The sequence below is a fragment of the Cyrtonyx montezumae genome, unplaced genomic scaffold (genome assembly GCF_038088225.1).
Source record: "Cyrtonyx montezumae isolate F1298 unplaced genomic scaffold, pur_monq_1.0 scaffold_3, whole genome shotgun sequence".
Lineage (NCBI taxonomy): Eukaryota > Metazoa > Chordata > Aves > Galliformes > Odontophoridae > Cyrtonyx > Cyrtonyx montezumae.
In genome coordinates, this window is record NW_027072034.1 from 8800372 (window position 1) to 8818644 (window position 18273).

Sequence of the window (18273 nt, forward strand, 5' to 3'; positions counted from 1 at the left end):
ACCATTTATCCTTTCTTTCTTATTAAATTATTAATTTCAGTTGTTAATTTTTCATCAATATTGTCTGTTATTTTAGTGCAATTCAGCTTAATATCACTGTCTTTGTAGAAGTTCAGATGCTATCTTTTGTATTTTTGATGAAAATAGTGGCAGTAACATACTGATGTTTTGGCTGTTGCTGAGTAGCTCTTACATTAAGTCAAAGATGTTACTACTTCTTGTGCTGCTCTGCCACCAAGGGGTCTGGGATTGCACAAGAAGCTGGGATGGGACATATTCAGGAATCTAATCTACACTGCCCAAGGAAATATTCCATATCTCATGATGCCACATTAGCAATAGAAATTGTGGAAAAAGGAGTAGAGGGAGATATTCAGAGTGATAGCATTTGTATATATAACATTCATAACTTTCTGAAAAAGAGTTATGCATGGTGAGCCCTGCTTTCTTAGAACTGACTGAATATCTTCCTGCCAATTGGAAACAAGTGATGTATAACACACTTGCTCACCACCCAAAGACTGCTGCCCAGCCATTCACATATATATGAGGTCATATGTTCCGAAGTATCCTTTTGGCCAGTTTAAGTTAGTTGTTCTAGTTAAGTTAGTTGTTCCTTTCTCAGCTCTTTTGCTGACAGGGCAGTATGAGAGCTGAAAAACTGAAACATCCTTGGCACCACTTAGCAAACGTGAAAACATCAGTGTGCTAGCAATGCTGTTTTTCACCTAAAGCCAAAACATAGCAACACACCAGACATGATGTAGAAAACCAACTTTATCCCAGCTGAATCCAGGACAAAACGTCCAGTGCAGTTAATGTTCATTGAAATTTTATCATGTATGTAGTACTGAACTTTTACTATCCTGATATCTTTGATGCATTCATTAAATAGAGTAAAGCCTGTACATTAAAATATCTCACCTTATTTAAAATAGCACAATTGAAATACTAACAGAGATTAAATTTACTTTGATAATAGTTGAAAAACAGAAAATTCATCCTAGAAGTGATTAATTATCAACTATGCTACTAGATATAACAGCCTATAACTTAGCCTTATTGAGTGTCATGTGATTGGATCCCTCTGAAGAGCCTTTCTACCCCGAAGGAGATCAGCACTTCCAACTATCTTGGTGTCATCTTCAGAATTACTACAGGTGCACTCAATCCCTGCATCAAAATTGTTGAAAATGATATTAATTTATTTAAAAATTGACTCTAATACTGAGCTCTTGGGAACTCCGCTTGTGACTAGTCGCCAAGAGGATTGAACTCCATTCACAACTACCCTCTGGGTTTGGCCTTTCAATTTTTTACCCATTGAACAGTACTTCTATAATGAACATTTTTTTTGTTTGTTTGTTTATTTGTTTGTTTTCCGGGAGAATGCTCTGTGAAACAATAGCAAATATCTTGCTATCATTCAGGAAATTAAAATAGACAGCCTTTCCCTCATTTACCAGATGAGTCATCTTACTAAAGAAAGTGCTCAGGTTAGTCAAGAATGACTTGCATTTCATAAACTCATGATGACTGAGTTTTATCACCTGATTGTCCTGTAGGTGCTGTATGATGCCTCTCAAGATGATAGACTCAGTGACATTGAGGTCAGATTGAGGTCTGTTATTCCCTGAATCCTACTTTCTGCCCTTCTTGTGTGTGAGCATCACATTCATCACCCTCCACTAACTGGAACCTTCTCAGCCAGCCAGGACTACTGGTAAATTATTGAAAGTAGCTTGGTAAACATTTATTTCAGCTTCTTTGGCATCCTTGTATTGGATCCCTTCCATCCACATAGATTTGTGGGGAGCAGCCATGCTTCCAAACTAAGCTGCATTGAAATGAAGAGAGAAGAATTTTAGCAATCGCCCCTCTTCTGGAGACAGACTTCTACTAATGATTTATAATACACATTCACTCATAAGTTACGTTCATATAAGAACAGGTTATATTTTTGTATCTTTGTGAAAACGTGGTCTAGCACTTTTATTACAAGGTTGTCTCCTACAGTTCATTCAAGAGACTGTGGCCTTTTTACTATATTCTTCATTCATGATTTTTTTCATTTTTGAATTCATTTTAAATGACTATTGGAAGTGAACTTCTCAGGAATACTTTCAAGAACTAAATATGACTAAGTGTGTTTCATGCATCTTCTCTACTTCATCTTCCCTGTGGCAATATTGTTCATTATTCTTTCATACTTTTATAGACTGAATTTTAACTTCTCTAAGCGTTCTTTTCATAATGAGTGCAACAATAGCAGATTATGATGTTCATTCAGCTCTTTCAGCTCAACACTTTTTACACATACAGTCTGATAAAGATTAAGTCAAAATCTGCTCCTAATTTTCTCCTGAATATTGTATATATAAAGATGGGAATTAGTTTCCCTTTTATTATCATGTTACTACTCTTGAATCTTTTCACTTAACTCAGTACCATAAATTATATCATAGAACTGTGAATATAAAGGAAAAGGAGATCATCAGATTGTTCATTAACACATTCAGAGAAAGGACCTTGTAACTGCCTTTGAAGCCACCAACTCCTATTCAATTGTAAACTGCTATGATTATGTGGAAAGCTGGGAGAGTCCATTGAGCCTGGGAACAAAGGGAAGCCAGAAGTGGATTCTGGTTATCAAAGTTAACTTCTTCCCATGCTGCTATGGACAGGGACAACATGATTCCACACTCTTCTTTACACTGTCACATCATAAAGTCATGATATAATATTTGATAAAGCTTGATACTATGTATTTAGAATGAAAGTAGCCACATAGTTCTCATGGGAAGAAGAAATTATATTATGTGCTCAATTAATTTCAGATCAGTCAATACTGTTTGTATAACCAATTATATTAGGAGTGCTCTTTTAATTTTGTTTGGGAATCAGGTTAAACATCTCAGTTGAGATTACTGCATAGATTTTATTCAGTTAGAAATTCATTTTTTTCGGTTTTCATTTTCAGCCTGTTCTTAGTTAGACAAACTTCATACACTAGCCACAAAATCAAGAAAGACAAAATTTAAACCATATTTATAGATGTCACAGAAAAGAACGGAGAGAGGGAGGGAGGGAGGGAAGGAAGGAATTCGGAATTTGGAAGGAAGGAATTTGGAAGGAAGGAATTCAGAATTCGGAAGGAAGGAATTTGGAAGGAAGGAAGGAAGGAATTCGGAAGGAAGGAAGGAATTCGGAAGGAAGGAATTCGGAAGGAAGGAAGGAATTCGGAAGGAAGGAATTCGGAAGGAAGGAATTCGGAAGGAATTCGGAAGGAATTCGGAAGGAAGGAAGGAAGGAAGGAAGGAAGGAAGGAATTCGGAAGGAATTCGGAAGGAAGGAATTCGGAAGGAAGGAAGGAATTCGGAAGGAAGGAATTCGGAAGGAAGGAATTCGGAAGGAAGGAATTCGGAAGGAAGGAATTCGGAAGGAAGGAATTCGGAAGGAAGGAAGGAAGGAAGGAAGGAAGGAAGGAAGGAAGGAAGGAAGGAAGGAAGGAAGGAAGGAAGGAAGGAAGGAAGGAAGGAAGGAAGGAAGGAAGGAAGGAAGGAAGGAAGGAAGGAAGGAAGGAAGGAAGGAAGGAAGGAAGGAAGGAAGGAAGGAAGGAAGGAAGGAAGGAAGGAAGGAAGGAAGGAAGGAAGGAAGGAAGGAAGGAAGGAAGGAAGGAAGGAAGGAAGGAAGGAAGGAAGGGTTAAAAAAAAATAACTTTATCAGTCACATCTGAAGCTTTAAGGAAGCCTTGCCATTTCATAATTCCCACACAATCTTAACCTAAGTTGTGATTGATACACATTCAGACTTTTCCACATTTATTTTGATTATAAATGTATATATACGTATGTATATATATAGCAAAGGGACTGCTAACATTGCTCTACCTAATCTCTCATTTATATACAGAATGGCAAGCTAGAGAGTTTAGGATTTTCACATTTAATGCTCTTCTTCTCCAACATATTTATACTGTTCATTAGCTTGCTTCTCTGTAGTTCACACTATTATTTATTTATTTTTTAATAAATCAGCATAATTCTAACATACAAAAATACTACTTCTGTAACCTTTCTCTATTCACTGTTCTCTGAGGACACAATAATACATCACTTAGAAATAAATGGAGCATGAGTAACCCTTTATAAATAACCAGTTTATGGCTGAGATCCTAGTGAATATGCATTGAGTTTAAATTAAATTTCATTCACTATGTCTTTTTCTTAACTCTTTTCTATCTGATATTAAAATTTAGGCTCCAAAGGCAGGAGAAGATGTATATAAATAAAGCTGAATTAACTTTGTGAAGTTACAGAATCAAGACTTTATCACTAAAACTGGTAACAGAAATTATTATTATCTTTTATTGTTGTTTTTATTTGTTATTTATTTTCTGTTTGAATGAAACAAAATCTCAAAGAAAGAAGCAGATAATCTGCAGTGCTGACCCAAGTGTAACCTTGCAATTTACGGTCACAGTCCTCACTCATTAATCTATTGTACTTCTCAAATACTCAATTTATTTTGTTATCCCAAGCTGATGTAGTTCCTTGCTAATAAAGATAGTAGGACTGAGACCTATGTTTTTTGTGATAATTTCACTGTTTTGATAACCTTTATGAAACTTGCACAAATCAAGATAAAATAGATTTCTTACAGTCTTTTAGTCAATATTGTTTTCTGTTTATTCGAGTGGATAAGAAAATTAATATATTTAAACTATGCAATGATATCAGTTCAGTATGAGGGATGAAGAAGTACAGATCATTATCTGTACATTTTATCAGTATAGATAAAGAGTTTGAATCCAGACTTGTAATTAAACATGCTTATTTTTAAGTATGCAGAAATCTTCCTATATCTTGATTGGTATCAGTGTCTAATCAGTATACCGGAAAGAATGAAATATGATTTAATGTACAAGACTAGAATGATTAATATATCCTAAGAGAGAAAATGTAAAACCAAATTATAAAGAGATGGTATTCTGTACTGTAAACATACAATATGTACCTGGCAAAGAACCCTTGGATCAACAAGCTAATTAAAACATCTGAATCTGAAGAAAACAGTAATGATGGAAAATCACAAGAGGAGGAGAAAGTGAACATAAACTGGAAGAAAGATACGTTCTTAATTTGAAAGAGAAATGCAGCAAGATGACAGCTAATGTAAGCACCAAGGTCACAAAAACAAAGGCAGTAAAGCGATTATTCCTTCACAGTAATCAAAGTAAAGTTTGTCTGGCAATGATTTGTGTTTATTTTAATAATCACAGTTGTTACTCTGGTCTCCTTTCTCTCTTTTTATCCCCATTTTAAAAGAAACCTTAGGATTGTTACTGTAAAGGGTTTTTTTGTTTGTTTGGTCTATGATTTCTTGTAACTATAAATGCATCTGTCTATGGAATTTTTTACATATTGTATTTTATCTTCCCATACAACTAATCATTTCGTAAGTTAATATGGAGGGACAAGGACAGAAAGAGACAACACCAGGAAAGCAAAAGGTTTATAAGTATAAAGGTATGTAAACTATGAACCATATATAGCATCTTTAACTTTATACATATTGTCCATCTTGAAGAGAAAGATCTGAGGACAGAAACATGAAATTTGTACCTTAGACATAAGCCTTCTGAAGTGCTGGAGCCTGATTAACCCATTACATGATTTGTAGTGGTATTGGTGGATAATATAGAGTTGATAGGCATGCAACATGAATATCTAAACAGCAAAACTACTGAGGAATCATCCAAAGCATACATTAAAATTTAATTCTTAGAATGGGTTTTGAATTCCTTTAAACATCTATACTTATAAAATTATCTTTATTTTTAAATATATATATATGCTGTCTGTTCATACAAAGCTTGTTTTATTAAGTTCTTTGATCATCACAGCCACAGAAGTATAATGAAATTAAAAGTAGTCCATATTAGAGTTGGGACAGTTTAGGTTGGGAGTGAAATCCAGGGAACATATACTCAAAATCCTGCTCAAAATAGATCTAATAAAATGATATTGCCAAAGATTGTGTCCAGTCAAATCTTGAGTATTTCCAAGTATGGACAGTTGTCCAGCAACATCCAGTGGTATGGATGTTGCTGGACATATACAATTTTTGTCCACATTCATAGTTTTCTTTTCCCCTCATATTTAACTGGAATTTCCTACATTCCAGCTTGCACCTCCTGCCTCTTGATCCATTACTATTTCTGTCTCCAACTTCTTTATGCCCACTTGTCAAGATCAACAATTTTTCTTAAAAATTGTCATAATTTACATTGTAAATTAACTGTGAATACACAGTAACATAGAAATGATGCTATGTAGTTATCACTTATTATTGTGTAGTTTGTGTAGTTGGTGTAACAGCCATTTGCACTGGTTACGTTTGATATGACCAAAATGTGCATCACTGAATACTCATGATATATCCTTCTCACCTGCTACGTTTCTGGTAGTGTGTAGCTGTCTGCTGTGCTTTGTAGTATTGCTCTTAACTTGTCACATAATATTTAGGAAGTTCAGCTCTGCATGGTTAATGTCACTGACAGTTCAGGTTTCTTTACCTCTCTACTTGTCACATTATCATCAAACCATCAATTGCACAAATGTCATCTATTTCTGTCCTTCTTCACTGACTCACCACAACCTCTATTTCATTATCCTTGTTTGCCTATATTTCACGTACGGAATGTTTTTGTTTTCACTATTCACTACTTGCTCATAGAATAAAAGAACCTTAGATATAAAGTGGATTACTTTCTATGTTTTTTTTTTTTTTTGTTAATGCTGTCTCACGCTTCCCTTGATGGCTGTACATTATTTCCATATGTACAGCTCCTTTTTGTAGATTTTCTTGTTGATCTCATATCAGTACAAAACCTATTTTTTTTTTTTTTTTAATCCCCATTGCAATTTAAGTTGTTTTACAGAAGTTTCATGTAATTTTTTGAATAATAAAGATGACAGTTCTAAAGAGTGGTCACTCAGATATTAAACTCATGATCTACTCTGTGAACTGGTCTTCTATTAAACTCTGCTTTTTACACAACTTTTGCATTTTGATATTATGCACTTCTTGTATAGCAAATTACATCTTCTATATTATTGCAACTCCTTTATTCACTAATCAGAGGCAGCAAAACCTTTTTTTTTTTTGCAACGTCAAGGACATCTCACCCAGTACTAGCCACTATTGATCAACTACTGATTATCTATTGATAAAGCACGTATATCTTAAATTGGTAAATTTGAAATTAAGCAACAAAAAAAGTGTAACTGTAAACTATCATGATGAGTCTTAACTATCAGTTCTGTTCCTTAATAGAAATAAATTTTGTCAGACTTCTTACTTATCGATATTCCAGATATTTTTCAGTATCTACATAGTACATTTTCAGTAGTGAGGTAAAAATGAAAATAAGATCTGTCAAGCCACATTTTTTGTCAACATGCATCTTAGACAGAGACACCTGGCCTTAAGCAGTGTCAGTTCACATCAGCCCAATGGTGCACTGATTAAGAAACTATTTAACTGCTCAATGCACTGTTGTGTTTGAAACTGTATGCATGGTCCGACTATAATAGGAAAAAAAATAAAATAAAAATAGTAATAATAAAAAACGAACACCTTCTTTATATAAACTGCATCTTGATAAACAAGAAAATGACAAGTCTCATGAAGACAGTCTCATGAAGACTAATAGAATTAGGTATGTTGCAACTGTTATGTTGCAACAGTGATTACCAAGCTTTTAGATGTTTCTCCACAGAATATCTAATCTCTGATAAGACACTTTTATTTAATGTATTTATATGTATAGAATATATGTGGGGAGAAAAACAACAAGAACAAAAAGCCTCCACTGTTAATGTACTCAGTAGATACTAGTCATACAATCATAGAATGGCCTGGGTTGAAAAGGACCTCAAAGATCATCTAGTTTCAATGCCCCTGCCACAGACAGGTTTGCCAACCACTAGACCAGGCTGCCCAGAGCCACATCCAGCCTTGCCTTGAATGCCTCCAGGGCACCCACAACCTCTCTGGGCAACCTGGTCCAGGGCTTCATCACCCTCTGAGTGAAAATCTTCCCCCCAACATCTAACCTGAATCTCCCCCGTCTTAGTTTAAAACCATTCCCCCTTGTCCTATCACTATCAACCTATGTAAATAATCATTCCCCCTCCTGTTTATATGCTCCGTTCAAGTACTGGAAGGCCACAGTGAGGTGTCACTCGAGCCTTCTCTTCTCCAAGCTAAATGAGCCCAGTTCCCTCAACTTTTCCTCACAGGAGAGGTTCTCCAGCCCTCTGGACCCGTTCCAAGAGCTCTGCGTCTTTCTTGTGCTTGTAGCCCCAGGCCTGGATGCAGTACTCCAGATGGGACCTCATAAAAGCTGAGTAGTGAGGGACAATCAGCTCCCTCTCCCTGCTGGCCACCCCTTTTTTAATGCAGCCCAGGATATAGTTGGCATTCTGGGCTGTCTGTGCGCACTGCTTGCTCATGTCCAGCTTCTCATCGAAATCGTTAAAAAAGAAGGATCTAGTGAATTATTCAACTCACTGCTAGTTCATGTACTGACATCTACACTTGGTCATTACTATCTAGAAGTATAGTGTTTCAGCCAAACTATAATCACACTTCTCTTTTCTTACAGTTGACCAATACATTCATAGATAGCAAAAATATTTTATAAGGAAAAATGAAATCATTACATCTATTCCATCTCATGGTTTTAATACTACACTGATGTTCACCTTGACAACTACATCTTTTCTCTGGTATTCTGTGTTACTGATGTCTGTCTCTTTAAATTTATTGTTCTTCATCTTTTTTTTTTTTTCTCTTCTTTACTTTTTTCCCCTTAAGTATAGTATCCTACTCATCCATGAACCATCTTAAAATTTTGTCAGTTTTGAGTTCAATTTAGGGTTTTTTATGGCCTAGAGAGGAAAAACATGCATGAAAACACATTCTGTGCACTCAGTTAAGAATTTCTCTGTACATTTACAGAGTAACTAGAGAGAAATCTACTGTGCAGGTATAATTTAAAATGCACAGTTGCTCTTTTCTTGGAACCCTGGGGCAATAAAAAATAAATAAAAATAAAACCAAAAAGGTTTCAAATGAAGAAAAGTTTGCCTATATAAAACATAGATTTAAGTACTACATTTTGGTAACTGAGGAATACACAATAAATCTTTGTGTCTAATACATCATGTACTTGCTTGCTTCTAATTCGCTGACAAATACTTATCAGTTATATACCATAGAATTTTTGCCACTTCATTCATCTCATTGTCTTCTGAGTTCACCAGGGGAGGTTGTGCTTGACCAATCTGGTAGCATTATATGATGTCATTAGTGGCCTCTTCTCTGTTCTGTGTGGCGATAGGACAAGGAGTAATGGCCACAAACTGAAGCATAGGAAGTTCTGCAAAAATGGGCATGGAACTTTTTCACAGTAAGGGTGATGGAGCACTGGCACAGGTTGCCCAGAAAGGTTGTGGAGTCCCCTTCTCTGGAGACGTTTACCTGAATGCCTAACTGTGCAACCTGGTCTAGGGAGCCTGCTTTGGCATGGGGGCTGGACTAGATGATCTCTAGAAGTCCCTTCCAACCCCTACAATTCTGTGATTCTTTGGAATCTCATGGCTATTGTCCAGATAGATTAGATAAATGCGTTGTGTTAGGTTAAGTAGATGAGTTGGACTATATAAATGAGTAGTGTTATGAGCCGACATCTAATAGAATAGCTGAACACAAAGTCCAGCTATAGGCTAGACACTAGTGCTGTAACCCAGGGCTGGATATTGGTTCCAAAGCTGTTTAATAACTTTATTAGTAATGATTGGGCAAGTGTGCATTCTGAGCAAGTTCATAAAAGACAAAGAACTGGGAATAGGTGATATGCTGTCATTCAGAAAGACCTCAACAAACTGAAGAACAGAGAACGGGCAGACAGGAACTTCATAACGTGAAATACACCTGCACAAAATAATCCCATGTATCAACTCACCCTGAAGCCTGACTGGCTGCAAAGTAGCTTTGTGAAGAGAGACAGTAGGGTCCTGGTGGAAAGCAAAGGTGGTCAGGATCAAGCAACATTCCCTCGAGGATTAGATGATAAAAATTCTCCTAGGTTACATGCAGAATGTTGCCAGAAGGTATTGCTGGCATTCTTATCCTCTACTCAGAACCATTGAGGCCATAAATTGAGTACTGTCCCCAGTTCTAGACTCCTCACTATAATAAAATGTGTGGATTTACTGTGAAGAGTCCAGAGTGGGGATGTGAGGCTGAGTAAAGGATTAAAGCCTCTTAAATATTAGAGACACAGGGAGCCTGGAGAAGTTGAAGGAGAATTGTATCTATGTGTATTAATATATGATGGGAAAGTGTAAAAAAGATGGAACCAGACACTAGTACTCAGTGAGAAGATATGAGACTCTAGGACCAAATGTAAACACATTGATTTCCATATAAACGTTCCAGTTTTTAGTGACAGTGATTGTGCACTGGAATAAGTTGCTTTTAAATCCCTATCTGAGGTGATATTCAAAATTCAATTGGACGTGGTTGTGGTAATATGCTCTAGCTGACCATGTGCAAACAGGAGTCTTGGACTAAATGATATTTAGTGGTCCGTTTCAAACTCAGCTGTCCTGTAATTCTGTAAAATGCATTCTCAAGTTCACTGGAACAAATGAGTTAAATTTGATAATTTAGATCTGTGTTGGTTTAAATGAAAAAATTAAAAAAAGCTTCTTTTGCTTCCAAAAGTTTGTCAGGATTTCTGCTATCTTCTTTCTTTTAGAATTGTTCCATACCATTTTTCACAAATTCTCATACACTACTACCAAAAGAAAAAACTAACCTTCCTCCTTCTGAACATGTTCTTCGCTGATTCTTTGCTTTCATTTCCAGTCACCCTCAAAATAGCAACTACTTAAGTTCAGATAAAGAAGATAAAATGCAATGATTTCACAAAAGAAAATCACCAATGCATTAAAATGATTAAAGCAATTGTTAAGGAGTTTATTTTACTTGACTTTTAATTTTTTTAAATAGTATTTTTAATGAAGAACAAAGAAATCACTTATTGTGTAACATGTATAAATTATACATCCAAAAATGTTGCTATAAAAATGTTGATCTTTGGGAAAATAATTTATTCTACACTTCTATCACTTTGAATCTTTCATACTGCTGTTCTTATTTATTTATGGTGCTTCAGTTTTGGTCAGTGAACTGGTACAAAGGTTCAAATCAGTTCACTAACATTCAGCTCAACACTTTGGAGACATAGATGCAATCACAGAGTCTAGATGCAATCACAGGATCAAAACTCCTTTACTGTATCTATCTTCTCACAGCAACATACAGATTCCTGCTGGTTTCCTTATTATCCACTTAGACTAAACTATGGTAAGCATCCTTCTTCTCCCTTAGTGAGAGTTAATAACCTACTGCGTATGTGAATAGGTGCATGGAGCTTGCCTTTCATGAGGTTTGCTACCAAGGAGTGGCAGGAAAGTATTTAGTTTATTTAAGAAAAGCAATAAGTAAAAGGAAAATAGAAGATAATTCTTGTAAAGGCACACACAGGCAACTTCAAGCTTTTATCATTGATTTTGATTTTAGAATTCAGAGCTATCCTGTGACAATAGCACTACATGGCATTTGAACATTTTATTTTGATCATAACTAATGAACAGTAAGCAAGATAACCATTACAATTTGAGAAAAAAAGAATCATTCTCACTCATGTAGATTGAAGTTAATCAGTAACCTTTGCTCTTTTTTTGTAGAAACTTACATACACCTCTTGGAAAACCCACTGTGGACAGAACCTAAGTATAACAAATCATGCCAAAGTATATAAGCAGATCTTTGGAGAAATTGGGTTATTTTCTTGTAGGTATCAAAGTTAGTATGTTACTGTTAACATTCTGGAATTGTAGCAATAATCTTAAAACTCAGAATTAATCTCCCATTCCAGTTTTCCCATTTAGTGAGAGGCAGAAAATCTTTTTGCAACAGCATAGAAAATAGAAAATTAAAAGAAAAAACACCTTTCAGTTTTCAGAGGAAACAATTTACCATTGCTTTGCATATTAACTACAGAATATGCAACTGATGTAACAAAAGTATAGGGGACTTAAATGAGGTCTAAAATCATAAGCATTCTGAAGCTCCTCCAGAGACCCACAGGTTCATTTTCATTTCACTATCTTTCACTAAATAAGTAAATAAAAAAGAACCTAAGTAAGTAAAGATGCAAATAAATAAATATTTCCTCCTGTGTTTCCCTTAGATCATTCAGATCATATTACATATAACCAGTTGAACCATGTTTAAAAAAGAAAATTCAGTAAAACAGTTATACTTATCAAACATTCCCACATTTTTCCATTGTTGGTTTTGAATTCTGCAAAAATTCTTGTTGAAGATCTTTTGAACATTTTCACTTAAAAAAAAAAATTACCTGCTGAATTTGCTACCAATGAAATGTGGGATATGCTGCTGGTAAACTGGCAAAGAAGATAATAATTTCAAAATTAGAAAAACAGGAAAAAATAGGATACAGCAAAAATCTAAAATCTTTTTAAAAAAAATTCCAGTATTCTATGTTTCAACAAGAATAACAATGTGAACAAATATAACATGAAAAACTGTGACTAAGAAGTTCTGGAAAAAAAAAAAAAAGAATCTGAGCACAGTAAAATCTGAACATGAAACAGAATCCTTTCTCACTGTAAGAGGGAAGAGAATGTTAGGAATATACTTAATTAGGAAAAGCAAAAGATGCTTAATTCTAATGAACACAGAGTAGGATGTGATTAATGTAAAGTAGGAATGTCTATTCCTCTCTAGTCAAAGTATTTGGACACAAATAGGCAGAATTTCTCTGCCCTGTCCTGACGCTCCTCAACTGTGTGCCTGGAGTGATCACAAAGCAGATCCTCCTGGAAATTATGGAAATCAAATTGTCGATTAGTGAGGGACAACATGGCTTCACTAAGGACAAACAGTTCCTGACAAACATTGATGGCTTTCAAATTGGGATTTAGTATATATGTATAATATATACTGTTTTATATATATAGAGAGAGTTATATATGCATACATGTGTGTATATATAGAGATGTATATATATATATGTTATATATATATATATATAATACCATAAATATTTATACATAATCACAGTATTGGTGCATAAAGGAAGAACCACTGATATGATATCATCTATCTGGACAAAGCATTTCATACACTCCTGAACAACATTCTTGTCTCTAAAATAAAAAGACACATATTTGACAGATGGAAAATATGGTGGATAAGGAATTGTCTGGATTATCATGATTATCTTACTCCAAGTGTTGAGGCTCAATGTGTTAAAGAAATAGTTTCATCCAATTTTAAGTGAGAATCTTAAATTAAAATTAAGGAGATAAGAAACTGTGTGGAGTAGAGTGATGGAATGAGTAAAGAAAAATGCAGTACTCTAAAACCAGATTATCAACAAACATTAATATCACACAACTGATATATCAAGAAAGGTAGGATCTAGGTAAAATTGACCTAATCCATAAAATTTATGATCTACACAGGCTGTGTTACCTTTTGTATTAGAATATCTCTTGAAAGAATGAGATCATAGGGAATAACAAGTTGGCACACAATACAGAAAGAGACACATGTATTTTAGCTTGGTTTCTTAATGTTCTTTATAAACCGTTTCGCAGTAAATTGACTACTGATATTACATCTCAACAATTGGATCAATACACTACAATATGTTCTTTTTCAGGCTTTTGCTTGCAAAACATTCATTGTAATTAAAAATAGTAAGAAACATTTTTTTTAAATATGTTAATGTGTAATGCATACAATTGCAGATGAGATGTTATTATTGAGGTACAGTCTCTGAAATATATTAAATTGAGTAATTATAGTATACTCTCAGTCTCAGAAAAATTTTGTTTTAAATTTTAGGAGAAATAATACAGGAAAATAATGTCTTCATGTCATCTGTCCTCACACTCATCCCATCCTGAAAGTGTGAAAATATTTTGTCATCCGGCTATGATTTTCCTAACTTCAATCAGTGGAAGAAAAAAGAAAAAATGAATAAACAGTTATATCAAATGCCTATGGCAAGTATAATCTCTAATTCATGTAGTCACTCTTCCCGAAGCTGTGTGATAATGGCTGTGGGTTAAGCACTCTATTCTGATAGGAATAATTTTACACACTTTAAAAGATGTTTCAGAAAGCATACTTAGTGATCAAAAAGATAATCATAATAACTAAAACTGTCTATAAATGCAAGAAAAAATTAGTCAAGAAGTTTGCTTTTAAGACGAGATGCATTTCTAGATGCTCTCTTTCTGCATGTCCATGAATATGCTATGTAACAGGCCTGGTGACATCTGATGCCATCTCAGATGCCCTGCTGTGTTCATCCTCATCTTCTTTTGTGGGAAAAAAAGAGGGTAGTGCAGGTGTTGCACATAGGCACCCAATTCCTGTGTGCACGAATGTATGTTTTCTTAATTTCATGTTTGACATTCAGAGGAAAAACACTCATCTACTGATAGAGAAACGGTAGTGGTGTGGTTTAATCTGGTAGGTAGCCAAGTACCACACAGCCACTTGTTCATTCTCCAACCAAGAGATGGGAGAGAAAATTAAAAAGAACTAAAAATTTGAGATTTCATCAGTGGAGATAAGGACAGTTTAATAATAAAGAAAAGAAAGATCAAACAAGTTATGCAAAAATTAATTGCTCACCAGAATACAAATAATATCCAGTTAGTCTGTTAGTAATGGCAGACTTCCCTTGGCCTACACCCTCAACTTAATTATGTTCTTGTGCACTCCTGCCTCCTCACTGGCATGGCAGCATGAGAAAAAGAAAAATCTTTGCCTTAGTATAAGTACTGCACAGCAATAAATAAAACATCTGTGTTACCAGCGTTATTCTCATTCTAAATCCAAACCGTCACAGCTACTACAGAGTATGCTATCTCTATCTCAGCTGTGGCCAGGACAAGTGTACAGAATGTTCAAGGTGATTATGAAAGTCGTTGTAAGTATGTTTACTCTGATTGTAATGCCTCCTTTTTTATTATGTTGGTCCACAACATCAGAGGCATATGTTGGTGATATGGCAGTAGAGGTTGAACCTTCCCAACAATATTCCTTTTTTTTTTTTTTTTTTTTTTTTTTTTTGCCATGAGACAGGTGGAAGAAGAGGGGAAGTCTGACAAAATGGCATCTGACATGGAAGTATTTACGAACATAATTGGATTCCCCCATGCACAAAAAATGGTACCCACTGATACTCCAGAATGTTATATTGCCATTCAGTGAGACCTGGAGAAGCTGGTGAATTGGATAGTGAGGAACTGTATGAAGTTTAACAGAGGCAAGTTCAGGATTGTTACATGAAAGTCTAATATCAACCTCAGATCTGCAGGTCCAGTCCCTTATGAACGGACTTGTAGGACCAAATTGGGGGAATTTGGATGCACCCACTGAGCACTTCTATAATTATGGATTCACCTATAAAAAAGAGCATCTTTGTTTAGCTGCCTTCAAATGAGCACATATGATTGTTCTTAAGGGGTTTGGCTGCATCTGATGACAATTCCTACAACTTGTTTCTGGAATAGTGCTCTTTAATGGAGCACCATATTACAGATTTTTTTGAATTGCTGGTGATAAATACACTGTCTGCAGAGCATTTGCAAGTACCAATAATGTGAATAATACAGCCAATTAAATCTATGAAGCAACTCTATAGACATTTCTAGGTTTCTCAGGGAAGGACTCAGTACAATTAAGTGCACAAATCTTACACAGCAGGCATCCCTACGGGGGTGGGAATAGGGGATCAACAATCAATAGGGGATTGTAAGATAAAAGGCTCATAGTCATAGTATTTAGCAGGACAGAGTTACCAGATCCGAGAAAGGCACTGGGTTTAATAGATAGGCCAAAGAAGGAGACTTTGGGCATGGAGTGCACAGTGTCATAAGAGTCCTGCACATAGAGAGTAATAACTCTATGCACTAGAACAGACTAGGAGCTGCCCTCCTGGAAGGTAGCTCTACAAAGAAGGACCTGAAGGTCCTGGTGGACAACAAGTGGACATCAAGATGGTGAAAGGTCTAGAGGGCTGACAAGATGGTGTAGGGTCCAGAGGAAAAGACATGTGAGAAGCATGATTTCCTTTGATTTGTTCTATCTAGGGAATAAGAAACTGAGATGAGGCTTCATCACGGCCTATGCATTCCTCATGATAGGGAGGGGAGGGGAGGGGAGGGGAAGGTGCTGATCTCCCTCTGGTAACAGTGATAGAGTTGAGGGAGTTGCATGAAGCTTTGATGGGGAGGTTCTTTGTGGATACGTGGAAAAGGGTTTTCAAGAATGGCAAGACACTGGAACAGGCTCGCCAGTGAAGCGGTCATGGCACTTAGCCTGCCAGATTTCAAGAAGCATTTGGACAGTGTTCTTAGTTGTATGGTCTGATTTTTGGGTTGTCCTCTGTGGAGTCAGTTGTTAGACTCACTGATCCATATGGGTTCCTTCCAACTTGGGATATTCCATGATTCTATGGTTCTAAATTGACTGTGAGTGATCAATGTTAATAGGAAAAGCACTGCCAGCAGTTTTAGGAAAGTAATTCCTAAGTTCAGCCTACAGAAGACTCAAGGAGATCTGATCAATATAAACATCTAGAGTAAAGGTGTCAAGGGGATGGGGACAGAGTCTTCTCATTGTTTCTCAGAGACAGCGTAAGAGGCAATGTGTACAAACTGAAACACAGGAATCTCCATCTGAATATGAAGAAAATCTTTTCAACTATGAAGGTGACAGAGCATTGGAATAGGATACCTAAAAAGGTTTTGAGTCTCCCCTGAAGAAATTCAAAACCCACCTGGATGCAATCCTGTGCAGTGTGCTGCAAGTGACTCTTTTGAGCAAGGAGGTTGGACTAAACAATATCCAGAAGTCCCCTCTAACTTCAACTACTCTATCTGTCTGTCAGTTTATGAATGACTGCGTCAATCACAGCCCAATAAATAAGGAGAATTGCAAGATTAATTTCAAAGACAAATTTGTGATCAAAACTAAAACCTAGTGTGGATAAACACTAATTTGTTCTTGTGCATTATGTTGCTTCTGAAGCATAGTTCATCTCTGGTTCTGGGAAGGGTGCAAAGGAGAAGTTCTCCAAATGATCAGTGCAGATGAGCACAGACATTTGTCTTGTTCCTCTGTACTCACAAATGCGTTCCCTTTGGCATGGACTTGTTTATCAGGTTAGAGGTAGTTTAAAAAATAACACATTTGTCAGCATTTTATGGTTTGTCCTGGTTCCATGAGGATTGTGGCGGGGGACCCACGGATTCACGCCAGGGAAGGGGGAAAATGAAAAAGAAGGGAAATAGGCCTAAAAACAAAACAGTGGCAGTGATCTGAGGAGGAAAGGTAATTTACCAAACAAGATATTAGAATGCCAAATAACACAATATAATGCAATATAATTAGAATTGAAGCTAATAAATCAAATAAAAAGAGCAAGAGAGAGTGTCCAATAAAACAAAGGCCTTACGCTAATGCTGAAGGCGAGAAGTCAGTGAGCACCCACTGCTAGGTTGATCCCAAAGGAAAGAGAGTGTCTTGTGACACACAAACAGTTTTTATCTTTCCCTCTGAGTGGAAAAATGTAAAAATACAAAGCAATGCAAAGTCCCTTGGGGTACATAGTTCTTCTCTTCTAAGACAGGTATACCCGGAACTATCAATGATCCATGGAGCTGGAGCATGAACTCTTTTGCTCCCAATGCACTACATGATGTTATGATGTGGAATACCAATATCAAAAATCATAAAACCATGACAATATTTCAGAGAAGCAGATCAGAACTCTTTTGGTCCAGTAGAAAGAGAAGGTTCGCTATGTGATTTCATGTAAGCATTCACAAAAATCAACAAGCAACAATGAAAACAACTAAATAGGGAGGTTTTGAGGAAACTGTTAATTTTTTTGTCTCTTTGAAAAACAACTGCAAATGCAACTGCAAACAGATAAACTGGATATATTTCTTAGCAAAAGACATAAAAAAATGTTTAAGAAACACAACAGAAGCCAAGCTGTCTCATACTTTAAAATTTAAAAGTTAAGCTTAAGGGAAAAAAAATAGATTAAAACCCTCAAATATTATAATTATATTTATGGTT